This window comes from Zootermopsis nevadensis, unplaced genomic scaffold, assembly GCF_977971745.1.
Source record: "Zootermopsis nevadensis isolate Lab colony 2312 unplaced genomic scaffold, Znev_1.0 Znev_ptg000022l, whole genome shotgun sequence".
NCBI lineage: Eukaryota > Metazoa > Arthropoda > Insecta > Blattodea > Termopsidae > Zootermopsis > Zootermopsis nevadensis.
In genome coordinates, this window is record NW_028259154.1 from 3033007 (window position 1) to 3050165 (window position 17159).

The 17159-nt window shown below is 39.5% G+C and overlaps 1 long non-coding RNA gene across 2 annotated transcripts in view; it reads left to right on the forward strand.

Moving 5' to 3' along the window:
* Positions 1–2737: 2737 nt before the first annotated feature.
* LOC110841561 (uncharacterized) overlaps positions 2738–17159 on the forward strand; it is a 203909-nt gene continuing 189487 nt past the window's right edge. Inside the window, exon 1 of one of the 2 annotated variants that reach the window (XR_015536419.1) lies at positions 2738–3257. This is a non-coding gene — a long non-coding RNA (uncharacterized LOC110841561). The remainder of the gene's footprint in view (positions 3258–17159) is intronic. The other variant, XR_002547226.2, reaches the window with a different exon arrangement.

Sequence of the window (17159 nt, forward strand, 5' to 3'; positions counted from 1 at the left end):
TGATTTATGGTTTCGTATGATTCTCTCTGTAAACAGCGATAATTTTTTAAACAGAATTAACCAGTTCATATTTGTAATGGTAAAGTGTTGTGTTTTCTTCGCGGTACGGACTGAATTATTAAATGTCATTCAGAGGAGCTTTAGCTTCAGAAGTTTGAAGCACAGAATATCAAAGTTCTTAAGCAAACTCTTGTTGAAATGTGAGATGACTGTATAATTAACTGGCTGACTAATTAACTAATTAATAAGTAGGGTTGCTAGTAAATGTCGATTGGTGTTAAGCAAATTGAGAAATCCCTTATTATTATGAAGTCATCGTTATCAAGATCACAAAACGTATACGTAATGCATTCCAGTTCCATGTGGCTGAAAGTCTTAGAGCCTAGTTTTACAGGATTCACAAACCGATATGTGTTACATTTATAGAAGTTTATACACAACCAAACAGTGCAAAAGTTTGAGCTGTAAACCTGAAGGGAAAAAAACTACATAGAGATCTAGATCTAGATGGAAATTAATATTAAAATAAATCACAAAGAATTAAGGTGTGGGGATGCACACCTTTATTAATTTTACTCTGCACAGGGTCTTTTGTAAACACAGTAATGAACATTCAGGTTTCATAAAATGCAGGGAGTTTATTATCAAGCTGAGCGACCAATAGCTTTCCAAGGAATGTAACCCATCGAATTATTTTTTATATACACATTAGAGACGTATTTTTCGATGTTTGAATTGAATCGTCTTGTTCTTCAGGAACTGTCTCTTGGCTTCCAGACGCAGGAAAATGCAAAGGGTCCGCCAGAGTTGGACACGGCCGAACCAGGAGGGGGGCACGAGGACGCTAATGTCTGGGTCATATAACAAGAGACGCTATTTTGAAATTGGCTGACCAACACGAGCGCTCTCCGGCCTGGGTGATATACACCAGCTGAAGGGAGGGAGTGGGGGACAGACGCCCTTTTAATATCCCGCCGTCGACATCGTCACGTGAGTCAGCTGAACCACTTAGCCTAGTACGAACTGTTCTAACAGGTTTGTAGTGGTTTTCCTCAGCCTCGTCTGGTTCGACTGTTTCACAAACATCATTTTTCAATTGAAATTCTCGTGAATAATAACAACAAACTTTGGATTACCTGTCCCTACGAAACAAAATCCTTCTTCAAAAGATAGCGGTCGTTAAATGAGATGTATGGAACACGAGAGTTTATTACTGTAAACGAAATACTGGATTCAGTCCTAAGGCACATCATTGAAGTCTACGCCCTTATATGAGGTTCATTTAATGTATATTTTAATGATATAACTTCATGTCCGCAGAGAAAGACGGTGCCCGAATTTATAACTTGTGTTGGGCAAGGCCGTGGTCTAGGCAACACGGAGTTTTCCTCCGTGGCATCCCAACAATTACTCCATTCACACACAGAAGAAGGCAATGGCAAACCACTTCTGGATCATCTGCCAAGAACGTATATGAACAGGTCCCAGTCCGAGAAAAGGATGGAAGGATCCTGTTCATATGGACCTGTCGTCAGACAGAACACTAAATAATAAAATAGTGTAGCGGTTAGAACGCTGGCCTTGTAATCCTGGGGACTCGGGTTCGATTCCCGGCCGTGCCCGAATTTATAACTTGTGTTGGGCATGGCCGTGGTCTAGGCAACACGGAGTTTTCCTCCGTGGCATCCCAACAATTACTCCATTCACACACAGAAGAAGGCAATGGCAAACCACTTCTGGATCATCTGCCAAGAATGTATATGAACAGGTCCCAGTCCGAGAAAAGGATGGAAGGATCCTGTTCATATGGACCTGTCGTCAGACAGAACACTAAATAAATAAATAAACCTACACATATAAGGATGGTAAAACTGGTTACCAATTATCGAGCGATGTCACTGTTATAAACTACATTCAAAATGTCATCATATCCTTTACCTCTGTCGATGTTAAAGCCAAATGTATAAGATGTTATTACAAATCATTAGAGAGGATTTCAACGTAATTGATCATGTAATTGATTGTGTATTTAGTAAAGATGGCTGCACTAGAGGCTTGAACCAAGGACGAGCGACATAGATGCCCAGACTTGTAGAAATTTACACTGCAGTTTTCTATCCTACCGTCATCAACCATATTTGTGTCGGTTTTATAAATATCCCACACAAATAATTATGAAGCCCGTGGAAGTATTCTCGCTCTACAATGTACGAATTGAATAACACGGTCTATTAGGTCTGTCACGTATTGATTAATGAAAGTAATGACAGATTTTACCAAAACATAGCAGGTGATCGGAAAAAAAAAAACACCGTGTTTCGACACACGAGTTTGCTTTTAAGTGACAGTCAAAATTTCTCGCTGTAGATATCGGCTGACTTTAGCGAACACGGAGATGAATCCACGGTTTCCATAAAATGTCTTCATCAGTTGAATAAACAATTATGAACTTCTAAATTGATTGATTATTGATCGTTTGGTCCATTTAATAAGTCTATATAAATTTAATATTTGTATGGTGACTGTGAATTATTTAAGGCTTTGATAAACGAAGTGTCTGGGATTTAATCAAACACGTAATAGAGGAGAGGAGGTCTTTGGAGCCGAGGTCACCTGTTCAACACCCGTTCACGAATGAAAAGTATACCTACTACCATTCTTCGTCAAAAACAAAACTATCTATCGCTCTCTGTGTAGTGAAAGATTCCATGACGCTGTGGCAAAGTTTGGTCCAGGGACAGATGAGTGTGCCAGGATTTTCTGTCTTCTTCCTCGCTACAAACGTAACAACGTTTCAGTCTGTCGGTCGACGTGGTAGAGATTCAACCGGGGCAGACAGTCAGACGAAACCACTTCGACACAAATTAAGAGAGAGAGGGAGGGAGGGAGGGGTCTGACCTTGATTCAGATTCGTTAGTATTTTTTTTTTCTTTTCCGGTTCAAGAATACGTTTCCGGTACCCGAAATACAATGCGACTACAAATTTCTCCTCCCCTCGTGTCTGACGCGGTCTCTTGTGCCCGAAACTTGTGTAGTTCAGTCCAAGGAGCGCGGACGAGAGTCAGATGTTCCTGTTATACACTTTCTCCCTATTGATTACAGTGTGCATGTTAATGTTCCCTGTCGCCAGTGACAGACAACCCCTGCGTCTCAGCCAGTCAGTCAGTACGCTCGCCTGCCGGCACCCGGAGTCTCCACACTGCAGACGCAATTTCATCGCCTTCAGCGTGAGGTCCACACCGCAGACCGTGACAGAGGTAAGTAAGTGTTTCTGTGTGGACTATGGCCTGCATGCAATCGTGTTTTCAGTGGCACTGCGCGTGTGTTTGGTTCTTTAAGACGATCTCTGCGCCGGTTATGAACGTCGCCACTCTAGCAGTAGCCAATAGCGTTATAGAATATGATATGGACGTCCTACGTCATAGGAAACACCGATATGAGCGGCACTAGCGGGCAGAATGGCGAACTAAACCAAAGATGATATTTTGTAACGTGGGGGGGGGGGGGTATGAAGGATGCTGTTATGTAGGGGTGTGTGGCCGTCGATACAGCCCTTTCCCGAGAAGTATAAAGCCCGAGGTATTGATCCGTTTAGTGGGGGGTTACATACAGTCACGAGGGGTTGGAAGGGACGCGGGGAAGACGTGGATATTGAACTTGCTAGGGGATGAGGGAATATTAGAGATTCGTGTTCTTTAGAAACGTTAGCCAATAACAAACAGTTATGATATGATACGGGGGGCTTATGATTGGTGTGTGATGGGGTTGGGGGAAAGAACTATAAATAGGGTAAAGAAAGCTGGACCAATACCAGGCAGGTTATGATATTGATATGACACTGCTCGTTATGATTGGTGCGTATGGTAGATATGTTGTAAGAACGTTTTATATCCAGCACGTACGACTGCATGTGGAGAAATTAGAACCATAGACCGACTTGCTTTACACTTTATTCGAGACACGTTTTTCTGTGAGGCAAAGTAGAAATTGTGGCTGAATAATATAAATTATGTATCCTTACATATTTTAACTTTGCATTGCTAATCTGTATTTACGTATCAAACAGGAATTATGCTCCAATTTAACTCTGCATTTGGGTCGTGCTCAAAATTTGTGCGCGAGAAATTGTTTTTGAGAAATCGACGTTGCAGAGGAACTTATTGTTTCCATCTTCAGGGCTCTCGAATCTCACATAATTTCTGAGACAACAGAATAAAACATGAGTTTCATGTAAAATGTTGTTTATATTTGATCAATACAAAATTAAATTCTATCTGAAATTCTTGGTGTACCGTTAACAGATTTAATCGGCTTCTGTAATGACATGGAAAGATATGAAGGTTTCTGCGCTGTTCTAGACTGTTCCAGACTATTATTTATAGAAGGCAGACTTGGTGTATACGGTGTCTTAGATCTAAATCCATTTAAACCTTACAACACTGGCTCCTGTTTACGTAAGATTCTCATAAAAATAAATAATTTCATTGCTGTAACATGTTTTAGGAAAACCCCAAGCGGAGAATGAACAGTTTTGCTACGCTAAGACTTCTTAAAATAGACGAATGTGGCATACTCGTCATTTTAAACAGCCACATGTGTGCCTTGCATCGTGGAACGAAACCGAATCTAATGACTTTAGTGTTTGCGACTCCAAATCATTTTATCATGATCAGATTGATTAGATTTACGTGCTGTAACCTTTGGTTTCCTGCAGAAGTTAGTTAGACGACGATGGATCAAGGCAACAGACTACTGGTCGGTCACTAATCAAGCCTCTTGAGGTAATGAATCTACATTTTTCTTATTGCCAGATAGATTACGGAGTGAGTCAGCGAAGCCACTTCACAGCGCGTCTATGTATGCACGTATGTATGTACGCTATGGCGCTAAATTCAGAACAGGGCAACCCTGTTACATGTGAAAGGCGGGCTGTGTCCCTCCCCCCCCCCCCATTGTATGTCTGTCTGTCTCCTGATATCTGCCTCTCCTATTTATCACTGTCTGACTTTCTGTTTCGCAATCAGCAATCTTTCTCTGCCTGACTCCTGTCAATTCACATATACCTCAACTGTTTTATTTCATTATATTATTTTATTTCGTGGTGTTTACAGTTAAAATTAATTATTACAAAGGGAACGATATATAACTATACTGCAGCTGAATTTAATCTGAATAGGCCCATTGCTTAGACCCATTCGTAACATGTTGTGTCTCAAATGTAGCGAAGTACAAAGCCAAATTAATGCGTTTCTGTATTCGTCAGTGATTTTATAATTGTATGTCTGCACGCGATTAATATTAAAGCTAATTTCTTTCGTAAATTTCAAATGAAGGTTGGTACGTGTAAAGGAATAAAAGTAATTTGTTTGTGTCTTAAATTAACAAACTTTAAAAGCGTAGGTTAAAATATATGCAGTAAGAAACGTCTCAGCTATCATAATTCCTATATATTTTACTGCAGCGGAATATAACTTTACATTTATATGCTTGTTTCCAGTTTATTAAAAAAATTAAAATCTGAAATGTAATACTTCGTTGGTGAACAGTCTGTGAAACCAACGTCACGAAATTATATCGTGACCAGTGAATTCAGCGTTCAAAACCCAATGAGTAAAATTAGGTTCTGTAAGAATCGGTAGATTTAATGTCCGTGATGCTCCCCCTGGCGTAGGGTTTGTTCGTTATATATGGCTTCCACGTAGATCACATCATTTTACGAAAGTTTTCGCCTTATAAGGACCCATCACGAAACTAAGATTTATAGGAAAACTTGTGTGAGGTATTTTAATAGGGGCCCATGGTCTGACGCGTGCTGGCTATAAAGTACTGAGTTGGAATCCAACTCCACCCCACCACCTAATTCCGAAACCTGCTATAAATTTAAGGTTAGACAGGTTTTTAAAGTCGATATTATCAAAATCACTTCTTTCGGTTGGGACCCAATTCACGTACCGGTTTCTGGTTCAGTCCTTGTATCAGCACTCGACAGAAAGTAACTTAGAAAATACATTTTAGAACGGAGGTTTTTAACCTGTAGGGCGGAGACCCACGTGGCTACGATGATGCTCTGTTGTAACACCGGACGAGCTCCATCAGATTAATTGACGATCTGGTATCTGAAATTCTCATCAGGGCGCTGAGTAAAATTTCACTGAGATTTACTTGAAGGCCGCAAAGAATCCAGCTTTTCACTTCTGGAGGATCCAGTAAGCAAGTCACTTTGAATGCCTTAGGAACTTTCTGGTAACGACAAATGACTTAGTGTTAGGCCAGAGTGTTTCGGAAGCAAGTTCTGCTTTTTTCTTCAGGTAATCGATAGGAGGACGAAAACCTGGACCGCGTGGTACAACCTGGATCAGGGCTAAAAGTATGTCGACCACGGACTGTGCGTGGGAGTAGGGATTTTCCCATTTGAAGATGTCGGTGTTACAGACCTCCAAAAAGAGTTTTAATTGAAATTATAAACACGCAGACGACGGACAAATTCCAAAATTGTAACTTCTATTCTAAAATCAACGATAGATCGCATTGCATTGTCGTCAGACGTCATTAAATTTCGCTTAAGAAACTTTCGAATCCCTTGCGCGTAACTTGAGCTCTCTATATTAGATCGTCTCCGTTTAAATCTTTCATTACTTGAACTCATTGAAAGGTAACTGTATTAAATTTTCTGTAGCTGAAATCGCGAAGATCGAACTTCAGATCTGACGCGCGCCTGCAACCATCATGACACCGAATACGCCTGACCGCTGTCTGCCCGCCACACACGGTCGCTCACCGAGAGACAGCATGCTTGCTGCAAAATGTCGTCTTGTTGTTAGCTGAGAGGACGAAATTCATTATCAGGAGATTGTGGGTACTACCTCGCTCATCTGGTGCACTGTAGTGTTCACAAGAGACAGCCACTGGACCTTACTCTTACCCTGTTTCTCTAAGATCCATTCAATATCACCACAATGCCTAACTAGATCTTACAGAGTGATATCTTCCTTTCATGTATTCCTTTAAAATTCTTTTATATCTTTACAATGTCCTCCGCGAGAATTACATATCCAGTCCTTAACATCCTCATTGGTTTGAAAATCCAAGTAGTACGAATTTAAAAGCTCCTATTTTAAGCGATTTCCACAGCCACTAATTACTTCTTAAGCCATAGTTGTTAATAATCTCCACAAGACCTGTTCTCTACTAATGTCGTTATATGTTTATTTGGACGACAAACTAAGTTTAAATCATATAAAAATATTGGGAAATATTATAATTTACTTATAATTCAATCTTCACATTTTGGACAGGATACAGAATAATTATTTTATTTTAGTCGTGGACTGAAGCTGAAATATTGGTACCAACGGATTGAAGTAATGAACTACACAAATGTGCACTTATCACCAGTCCCCGATCAATCAATCTCTTCTCTTGTTTATCTTCGTTCACTCGGTCTCTCTACCACTGTGGCCTTGCGATATTTATCAACATCCATTCCTTCTACACGCTGTCTCCATTAGTATCACTCTTATAATCTTTCAATTTTCAGCAGGTCAGTGCCACGCTCTGTCAAACAGGTTTTGTGTACTCGTAATGAGTTACTTTCAACATGAATCGTCAGCTTTGTTTTGGCTAGTTACATGTGCTGGCTTCCTACACAGCGTTTAAGCTACTTTAACGTTTGTAGCGTTCTGTGTCTTTCAAATTATCATTCGGGGTATCACGAGCCCAGGTGTGTGTCTCTTTGCCTATCATGAATATTGAAATCCAGAATTTTGTATGAAAGCTCCTGCTAGGCAGAATTCTTATTTCCGACCCTAATAATACTATGACGGTCAGGATAATGATAACAGTCATCGGGGGGGGGGGGGAACTGCACCTTTGCCCGGGGTCCTAACCGGCGGAGGTTTAAAATCATGTTCAGAGGAGACGAAGTCACGTGAAAAAACAGGCGTTGTGTTCGCCTGGTTTTCAACCCGGGACTTAATGTAATCCATGGTCGCCGCCTACAATTGCTATTTAGACAAAAAAATATTTTTTAAAACATATAATAGCTTACTACAATTCATGTCACAAGAAATTTAAAAAAAAAATAATATTACGAATTTTAGAATGAAATTTTCTACGATTTATTCAGTTTGAAGGTGGAGATGAGAGTAAGAACAATTTTTTTGTCAGAAAAAGTACTTCTTCGAATCTGCACCATTTTAATTCTGTAATTTTCGAAGTAATAAATATGTAGAGTAATTTACAAAACACAACGAAGTGTTAACTTGATGAAGACAGAACCTAGCCTATGTATGGCTTAACAATTCTGGCAGGTTATTTCTGTTTTTGACTCTAAAGGGCAATGAGAAGCCTAGAAAAGTAAGAGCCTTTGTTTTCTTTAGGTTAGTGGGTCGCAGAATCAGTGAGTAAACTGTGATTTTTTTCGAACTCTCAGCCTCTAGATAATTAATTCGCGGTGGTAACCTTTCATACCATGTAGAAAATAGCGAAAATCATGCCTCGAAGTTTCTTTAATAACGAAATTATATGTCTCCCAGACGGTTTAAAATTTAGCGACAATTTTCTAAGGACAATGTATAAACTTTATGGAACAGAATCCTCCTTGAGAAGGTAATGCACTAGTTACTCAGTTAATCAAGAAATTCCGCTGATTTTATGGAAACCGAGAGGCAAGCGACAAAGTTAGTGGCACTTGGAAGATACAGGAGCTCACGGGAAGATAATACTAAAATGTTTGATAAAATTTTGTCTTAAAATAATGACCAATGGCGATAATAAATCTCTCAGTTCTGTGAAAGGTGAGAAATTATTGCCAGTTTCTCGCAGTATCATTCAAGATCAACGTTTAACGTCAATTTTCCTTATAGATCGGATATTATCCCCCCCCTTCAACCCCCCACTGACGTACACGGCGCGATGCGCCCTCCTGACACCGAAAAGCCCGATTACCATTCGTCGTCCTCTCCCCCACCCCTGAACCCATAAAACCGGGAATCTACTCAAGGGTTCGATATTCGTTTTCTCCGTCGCTTTCAAATTCCTTATTTATTTCTTGTGCTAACGAGGACACGTGGTTTTATTCAGGACCATAATGCCTAACCATGTAAACGCTTCTGGTAAAGTTGTTTTCACACAGACATATCCATGGATCGATGTAATTCTTATCAATCTGATCGAAACTGATAGAAAACAATTACATTTTCACAAATGAACGCCAGTTTCAGTGTTAGTTTATGAAATTGAAGTGTGAGTAACAAATAAGAATGTCACAGAGCTTAAATACACAGAAATGGACGTTTTATGATCCGTCAAGGGATGTACAAGAATTGCTATTTTTTTTAAATGATACAATAGGAAGAATGTATTTGAAGAAAGATAAATTAGCCTAACTACAAGGCGGTGGTTAGAACAGTGAAAGAGCGTGTATGAGCTTACTAAAACAAGTTTTCATTTGTAAACTAGACAAAGAGATACCAACCGCACAAAAAAATATGTAACAGACTGAAGCCACAAGAAGATTTTCTATGCCCGGAAGTGAAAATATTGACGAAGAATTGTCAATATTTAAGATGTTTGTCAGGTTAAGTCCATAATCGGGCCGTATACGGATGGAGTCTACTCGTCTGACGTATTTCTCTGTGTCAGAAGAAAAACTTTAGGACGAGTGTATTTGCTATCGATCCAGCTATCGATTTATACCTGGCATCATCCAATATTCTGATTCTTCGCTGTTATTCCAGTGTATTAATGGTTTATTTCCGTTGTCTCGCAGTATTTTTCTTTGTGTTATGTTTGTGTGTGCGTGTCTTTGACATTCCACTAGGTCGTGCTGTCCTTTCTTTTGTATTGAGAAACGACGGCGAAACATGTCAGGAGTTTTTAATTCTCCCCACGGACAAAAAAGGAGGGGAGTCAGAAGAAAATTGAAAATTGCAGAGACAGCCTCAGAAGGAAGAAAGCAGAAACAGACGGAGAAGGGAGAAACATATTCTCTCACTCTTTCTCGCTGACTAGAACTATCTTTGTTATGTTTCCTGCAGGAAGATAGAAATGGAGTAGAGAGGAAGACAGGATGATGGCGTGTTTTTGAAAGCCGACAAGATTAAAGTGAATTCCTTCTCCAAGTAACGTCGAGGCCTGCGTGGAAAACTTTTGTCCAGCGGTTACGTGTCTCATGCAGTTTCAGGGATCAGTTGGGACTGACTGAGTCCCACATCGGTACACAGTCGCCCTGAATCTTGCGACTTGCGTCGATGCACCGTTAAACAGTTGTAGACTATTCTGACTCGCAACTAAGAGGCAGCTTATCACAGCGCTTAACTATTAATATATTACGACGTTATTCTGAATTATCTACTAAAGCCCGAACTAACACAAGAATTTGATAATGATTCATCTCTTATTTAAAGAGTGCATCATGGAGTCTTAAGTTATTAACAACGCTGCTTCAAACACATATGTTAGGTCTATTTATTTACTTGTTTCTTTTCGTAACGAAGCTGATGGTAGCTCAGACTACACGAAACCACGCAGAGAGATTTTAACTTAATTTTGAATATTATCCCAGGATTTTGCTGGATATCCCGAAAAAGGTACCATGATAAATTTTGTTACGGATAACCGGTATATGAGCGGAGATTTGAACCCAGCACATCAAAACACGAAACAGACGTTCTGGTCGCTGAGTTGCCACGGGGGTGAGGAGTGTGAGAATTGACGTCTCACCCCTCGGGAAGGAATCAGATTCAGAGCGTTTCGTTAAGAGGTTGCTGAAGGGAATATTTGGACTATCGGTAGATAATGTAAAATGAAGACTGGAAAATTGTTTTGGCCTGACAAAAAAATTCATAATTTACACTGTTGACTTGGTGTTATTTGGGCGATCAAATCGAGAAAGTGAAAGACGAGACCGTAAATACCAAATAAGTTTCTTTCTTATAAAGAATATTTTATTTTATCAATAGTTTGTCTGTGTTTTATTTTGCTTAGTTTAGGGTTGCATAGGTTAGAATGATAGGATGATCAGTGGATAAATGATGTGTAAAGAAACTTGTCCACAAAAGAAACCATAAATCACATCTATTTGCTTCGCCATGTATGTCTGTCCGCATGTAACAATTCGAGGACCAGTGAACATATTTTAAAAAAAAAAATCGGGAAATTTTACAAATTATTTGTATATCCTATTCCAAATTTTATCAAAATCGGTCAGACGTAACTGGCACTTCGGAAGAAGACCTTAATGAATTTCTGCTTTCAATTCCAGCCTGATTAAAACTCTACGTACACATCTGAGTGAAAAATATTTCGAAAAATGCAATTTCAGAGAGAAATGATACGTACGTTTTATTTTCCGTTCTCATTTTACGGTACTCGAGACAATTTAACAAAGATTATTTTTATGAGGTGCGATTTCAAAGGTAGTTAGACTAGTTCTGATGAAATTTTATACTGAATATCCAGCCCGTCGACTCCTTTCCCGTCCTCATTTCAAGCTGTTTATATAATTCAGCGTCAAATTTGGCATTAAAATCATTCAAAAATTTATAAGCTATAACAGGTTGTTAGAATTTTTAGGCTATGTGTACACTTTTAACTGTTAATGTTTCTCGTACAATTGACACAAAACATTCTTCATTTCTGCTTTTGTCTTGAGACTCGGGTGGCCTCTCCCGTTACCCGCTTTCCTGTTTATTCTAGTGGACACTTCAGAGGGAAAGTCGTGATATTGATTTCCTGTTCCGTTGTGTTTCTTTACTTTTAAAACAAATGAACATCGAGGCAGTGTTCGAAACGACCTACGTAATTTCTTCTCTAGTCATGCCTGAATTCCGTAATGCAAAGTGACCGGTTACGTAAATGATCAGGTTGCTCTTATCAAGACACGAAAATTAAGTCCCGTTACAATGCACTACAACACACGTGACCTTTCTTGCCGAACTTGGCATTAACAGAGGGCAGAGGGGGCCTGTTTCAGATAAGACTTCGGGTCTGATAGTCGTGACGAAAATTCTGTTCTTGGATGTACTACACCTTTGTTCGAGTATTTATTATGTACTTAACTACGTTGTCAGTAGTTCAGATTATCAATATTAAGTGAAAGAACGATTCATAATTAACTCCAGCGAGTTCTTGACAGCTACTGAAGAAAACCTCGACCTTTAGTACAACCCAAATGTTCAGTACTGTATTCACAAAAGCCTGAACGTGTTAATGTAGCAAAGATATTTCGTGTTAAACGAAAGCTGGAGACTTTATCGATTACGTCTATCTAAGCGACTATTAGCTTTTCGAGAATGGATCTACTTCACGTAGTACTTATTCATTCGTCCTTCGTTTGAAAACTACGGAACGGATTTCGATTTAAACTGTTGTTAACGGTCCATGATGAACTTTTAGAGCAGATTTTAGTTTCATGCGATATGAACCCTGTATATGTTATCGTATCTTATTATAAATAATTTAAATATTTTATCTAATAAAATGCAACGATCATGTTTTATGAGGAATACAGTGCGAGTTGGAACAGTTATTTAAGTACCGGATGAAAATATTGTTAGCAGAATTCAGTGAAAAGATATTTTCAAACTAAGAATTGGGAGAACAGTAGTTTACATGAAATTAGGAGTGATATTGGTGTTAGAATATCAGTAAGTTTCCCTACGTCAAAGTCTAATTGTTTACAGCGAAAGTCTGCAACATTTTCATTACGACGGGAATATTCGTGTTTTTATTTTGCTTTGGTTTTCGTAGCTGAGTGACACCAAATGACGTCTCGCAGACGAAACTTTTGCACAAAGGAATAACTGAATCATTAACACGAGATGCTGTAAAACAGACCTTGAATGCGAGGGACTGTTCAGTCGACAATAACTGTTTGCTTATGTCTAAGTAGCCACGGTATCAATTTCGACGTTGATTCAGCTGGAAGAATCGAAGCTGGCGTTCGAGCCTTTAACCTAGTGGCCAAGGGACGACCTGAGTTTGTGTAGAATTGCAGGCACATTCCGACGCCACGAGCTGCTGTCATGGATTAAAAACCCACAGCAGCTGGAACTATCCGTGCTGCTGTACTGAGAAGCTGACAGTTGCTCAGCTACTCAAGAAATTCTCCCGACTTCATGGAATCCGATGTCTTATTCCCATGTTTATAAGAAACTGTGCTATTGTTAACTTATGGATTTCATTTGACTAGGCTGCGACTTGGATGACCTGGGTTTTTATTATTATTATTATTATTATTTATTATTGACTGCAAATGGGTTTATACCCGGTGGCAGTGTCCTACAATAACATACAAAACAATGAGACAGAACAGAACAATGAGATACATCAACACAATGAGACAGAACAAAACAATAAACAAAAGGACACAACAAAAACAATAAGACACAATAAACAATGAGATACATCAACACAGAGACAGAACAAAACAATAAACAAAAGGACACAACAAAAACAATATGACACCCAAACAATGGGATACATCAACACATGGTTTGATTCCACGCAGAGTAGTACCGGGTCCAGGTCGGCTCTGGAGTTCTATCCTCAGATGCAAAGCGGTAGGAGTGTCAGGGTAACCATTTGACAGTATCTGGTGCCGAGACTAAAGGTCCGATGTGTTATAACTTCACTCCCCCCCCCCCCCCATACGTCTGCACGGCGTATCACAAAATTTAGTGCAATTTAAAATTCAGTGCGTAAAACGCTAACAATTTTGTTCGAAATGTTTACAATTAAACAAAATTTGAGCAGATAGACTGCTCGCTGTCTTGTCCGCAGGCCCTACCATTTACATTCTCTCCTTAGCTCTTGGTGTGACGTAGCTCATGCTCGGATTTATTCTGCGTTTACTGAAAATATTGTGTGGCTGTAGAACTTCGTGGGCCTTTAGGGGAGAACATAAACTTTTAGGTGTTTAAAGAGCAGAGCGCTGAGTAGAAGGCGAATATCGAAAAAGAGAGAGGAAGAGAGTTACAATAGACAAGAGATAAACGCAATGAAGAGCTTCTTAATTGGAGCCAACCCTTTGCGTATTACATTTAACAATTAGAGCTGTTAACGTCCGCGTAATTTATTGTGTAAGGGAAAATAATTTCTAATTAGTCATAATTTTGTACTTTTCCTCAGAATTCCATTAAATTATCAGGCAAAGAAGCATGGGATGGGTGAGACATGTAGCACGTGTAAAAAATATTAAAATGTGGGACATTTTAATCGGAAAATCTGAAGAACCTAGCGCAGATGGGAGGATAACATTAATGTGGATCTTAAGAAAATAGATTGTGGCAGTGTGTACTGAGTTAAACTGGATCAGATCGGAGGATAGTGGCGGGCTCTTGTGAACACGGTTTTGAATCTTTGGGTTATTTAAAACGAGCAAAATTTCTTGACTAGCTGAGTGAATACTAGCTTCTGAACAAAGTCTGTTCCGTGGGGTTACTTATACAGGCTACATAAAATTGAAACTGTTAAAAAGCTTGAAATATTTGTATGTACGAGGGATGATGATGTATTAGAACTCTTAATGTGGAATTCCGTGATAAGATGAGGGTGACAGAAATTTACTGGGATAGTGAAATCGAGGCCTTCACGGTGAAGCTGACGTGAAATTACAATAGGGAAACAAGAATCTCTTGTAAAGCAGCAATTTGGATGACCAAGAATATAGTTAGAAGGATAAATTTACATGGCCTAAGCTTGGAAGCTGAGAAGTCGATGGATGTAATTCACGATTGACTCCATTAATGGTGTTTGATATCAACTACGTTGAATCATCGGACTAAATCATCAGATATATTTGATCAATGTCTCCAACGAAACAACATTTTTACAGTAGGAGTTGCCTATATTAAACAGACGAGACAAAAACACGTGAAAATTATCAAACGATGAAAAATCATTTTAATCTTTCGATACATACCAAAGTTTATTTGTGTCATAACTGAGTAGCTGGGACACTGAGAACGGGACGACGCGAGGGGACGCGGGTCTCTGGACGCCCTCCCGTTAGCCAAGACAATCGATTCCTCGCCACACACGGGCTGCGTGCTCACATGCCTGGGGGAGCGGATTGTAAGCTTTCAAAATCGAATCTGCAGAGGAATACGGCGGATTCATGTATCGAAGACAGACAGACAGACAGACAGACAGGTTCTTGTCCGCTGCAGAGGGCATTGAAAGACTTTTTATGAAGAGACACTCAGAAGAGAGAGGAAACAGCGATGTCCAAAGGTTTCTTCCGCTGTACCTTTATCTTACTATCCCTTTTATCAGTCGTGGCTTCTTCTTTCTGTAAATAATATATCGAGTGACCTCTGGAAATCCACACTCAGCACCCTGCTGGTGTGTCCTTTGTCCGCCAGAAGTCTCTGTCCGCGCTGGCGCACAGCGACGCTAGACGCCGTAACACAAGTATAGAAGCACATCACATGACGTCACAGTCGAGTCCAACCCCGAGTAGAGGTCGAGACGGAAAAATTCAATATTAATATCTAGGCGGGGAGAAGAAACCTGCCCGCATTGCGCCAATCCGACCGACTCCACCTCCCTACCGGTGAGGGTAGAATCCTCTCAACCAATGACGATGGACCTTGCAGTTCACAAACTCGATGGATATGATGAATTTATGGATCTAATAAAAAGCAAGGCTCCTATTGGTCGAAAAACGAAGAACGTCGCTAAAGGGTATTTCGAGAAAAAAAAAAAAGGCAGGTTAGATGGGGATATCGGTATATAAAAATTGATGGCGAGAGATTGCCGAGAGGGATAAATACGATGTAAGGAAGGCAGAGACCGCGTTTTGATGGCCTCGCACAAAACTGGATGCTGCTAATACACCGTCACTGCGACATAGGAATGAGCGCCCTCTTTCTGCCCCACCTGAATTGACAAAAGCAAGTCTGTATTTTAAATTCTTTTCCATGTGATTCTCAGCGTAAACAGGGATTATCTCTTTAAACACCGTTAACAATTTCATCTTTGTAATTGTCAAGTTTTCTTTTTGGTACGGACTGAATAATCGTGCATTTTTTTGGGGTTAGTTTCGGCTTAAGTGGTTGAAAAACATTCCTTAAAGTGACGGATGAAAGATCCTGGGAAGGGTGGTTTTGAATAAAATCGGGGTTAAATTCTTTATGATTTGAAAAAACCCGAATCATTTCGCTGTAGGTTCTCGTAGAATTAAAATTCTAGAATTGTGTTAGGTTAGGTTAGGTTAATATAGCCACGGTGGTCTAGCGGTTAGAAAGCTGGCCTTGTAATCCTGGGGTTTCGGGTTCGATTCCCGGCGGTGCCCGAATTTATAACTTGTGTTGGGCAAGGCCGTGGTCTAGGCAACACGGAGTTTTCCTCCGTGGCATCCCAACAATTACTCCATTCACACACAGAAGAAGGCAATGGCAAACCACTTCTGGATCATCTGCCAAGAACGTATATGAACAGGTCCCAGTCCGAGAAAAGGATGGAAGGATCCTGTTCATATGGACCTTTCGTCAGACAGAACACTAAATAATAATAGGTTAGGTTCTTCGAATATCTGTCAAGATACGGTCCGCTGTGAAGTGGCTTTTCTCAGTCTGCACGTGGATGCCAGGATGGTAAGGAAGGAATATTTACTTAGAAATGTATACAATTGTACTCCACAACCGAGCCCAGCTACAGGAAAATTTAATAACAATTTTAAAGACATTTACATATATATTTAGCAATTAATTTCATCATATAATAGTTTATATTCTGCATTTTGTAAAAAAATCAACTTATCTTCATATGAGTAATAGTCATTTTATAGTCTAAAATAACTACTAGACACCTTCATTAATATATAATTTTTACAGCGAAAAAATTAAACTGATCGGATTGTTTAATGACGGACAGAACAGTCGTAAAGACGATATTGGAGTTACAAAGCAAAAACATGTCATGGGATCTTTAATCTGTCACACGTAATAGTGAGATTACAGAATGAAATGCCGTAATGTTAAAAGATATTAATGAACCCACTGCAACGGAAAATTTTAAGGGACTGCAGCTAATATTTTATTTATACATAAAGTCTAAATGTTATTTACAAAACTGAAACTCTAGGTTTGTTTGTGTGTGTATGCAATTAAGATTGATAATGAATTGTAAAGCATATGAAAGAAAACTTTTTCTGT